Here is a 2,130-nt window from a genome sequence, read left to right on the forward strand (position 1 = left end):
CATTGGGCTAGCTTGAGGATTATTCTATCTCATTGTAAAATATAATGTGAGTGTGTATCAAAGTTCTAAGTTCCAATATATTTTCTTTCATGTTCTCAACTATGAGTGATATTTTAGTGTTGATCAAAAGCAAGCTTATGGCAAACTAAATATATTATGTCAAGGTGAAGAGGATGCATTTTTGGTGAAGTAAGATTGTTTATATTTTTTATATTCTTTCTTTATCTCTTTTCATTTAGCTAACTTATTTTTATTGTAGGTATAAAAATGAATTATTTGTTGTTATCAATTTACATCAAATGCTTGATACCATTAAAGTGGTTATCTTGATTTGTTGTTTAATTTTGATACAATAAATATTTCATCATTTATTATTATATATATAGATATATATAAATATATATATATATATATATATATATATATATATATATTTATATAATAATATCATAATATTTCATTTAAACGATAGCGTGGCTCTGCCGGTTGTTCTAAATGAAATGTTATGATTTAATATTAACATCTAACAATCTAACATTTACTTTATCGCAACTAACTTTTACTTTACCGCAATTAACTTATTAAATCAATATATTTTATTTAGGCAATAGCGTGGCTCTGTCGGTTGTTCTAAATGAAATATAATGATTTAATTTAACATTTACTTTATGCGATTATTTATTTATATAGTTATAATTATAATCATAGGTACCATATATAAAATATCGGTTAATTCGGTATTTTCTATAGTGGGAACTATATTATATTATGTGTGTGTTTAATTTTCTTGGAACCATTATTTATGGTGGTTTCTTTTGTTTTACTTTTAGTTAAACAATATTACATAAACCAAGAATAAATCCTCAAGCCTAGACAAAATTTATAATTTGTAAACTTCATTCTTGCATTTGGTAATCTATAAATTAATAAATTTAAACTCAAAATAACCTCTCTGTGGATCGATCTCGTACTTACGAAATATATTACTTGCAGACGACCTACACTTGAGTGAATTATTATTTAAGTAGTAGCAAGTTTTTGGCGCCGTTGCCGGGGAGGTATAAATTAAATTTATATTTGTTAATTATGTTTTATTTATAAGTATTGTGTTGTTTTTGTATGAGTATTTGGAGTCGAAAAAAACGTGGTAGACTTATTCGAGTATCTGAAAATAATTTAAACATGGATGATAATTCAAATAATCAAGATAATGATAATAATAATAATAATCAAGAACATGATCAATTAAGAACACTTAGGCACCATATGAACCCTATTAGAACTAGTGCCCCATCTTGTTTAGTTTTTCTCCTGATGCATCTAATTTCAACTTCAAACCTCAAATTATTCAACTTTTACCAAATTTTCATGGCTTAGATTCTGAAAATCCATATTTGCATCTAAGAGAATTTGAGGAAGTTTGTAACACTTATAATGATCAAAATTGTAGCATGGATATAGTTCGATTAAAGCTTTTCCCTTTTTCTTTAAAAGATAAAGCTAAAACATGGCTACAAAATTTAAGATCAAGTTCAATAAGATCATGGAAGAAATGCAACAACAATTTCTCCAAAAGTTTTTCCCTTCCCATAGAACAAACTCTTTTAAAAGACAAATTACAACTTTTTCTCAAAAACAAGGAGAAACGTTTTATCAATGTTGGGATAGATATAAAGAATTACTTAATACATGCCCACATCATGGTTTTGAAACATGGAGAATAGTTTCTCACTTTTATGAAGGTCTAATACCTAAAGATAGGCAAATGATAGAATTCATGTGTAATGGAACTTTTGAAGCTAAAAACCCAAATGAAGCTATGGAATATTTGGATTCATTAGCAGAAAATGCTCAAAATTGGGATAATATAGGCACAATAGAACCACCAACAACTAAAAATAATAATTCAACAAATGGGGGTGGTATCTATAATCTTAAAGATGATGTAGATATTCAAGCTAAACTTGCATCTTTAGCAAGAAAAATTGAGTCATTAGAAATGAAAAAGAGTGGTCAATTAAAAAGTATTCAAGAAATTGTTTGTCATATATGTGATACACATGATCATGCTACAAAAGATTGTCCAACATTACCTTCATTTAAAGAATGTCTCCATGAACAAGCAAATTA

The 2,130-nt window shown here is 26.9% G+C and overlaps 1 non-coding gene across 1 annotated transcript; it reads right to left on the minus strand.

The window, feature by feature from the left end:
* Positions 1-1,596: 1,596 nt before the first annotated feature.
* Positions 1,597-1,707, minus strand: LOC140810992 (small nucleolar RNA R71). The gene has a single exon (XR_012113387.1). It is a non-coding gene; the product is annotated as a small nucleolar RNA R71 (small nucleolar RNA).
* Between the last annotated feature and the right edge of the window lie 423 nt (positions 1,708-2,130).

Source organism: Primulina eburnea, chromosome 13, assembly GCF_022965805.1.
Source record: "Primulina eburnea isolate SZY01 chromosome 13, ASM2296580v1, whole genome shotgun sequence".
Taxonomy (NCBI): domain Eukaryota; kingdom Viridiplantae; phylum Streptophyta; class Magnoliopsida; order Lamiales; family Gesneriaceae; genus Primulina; species Primulina eburnea.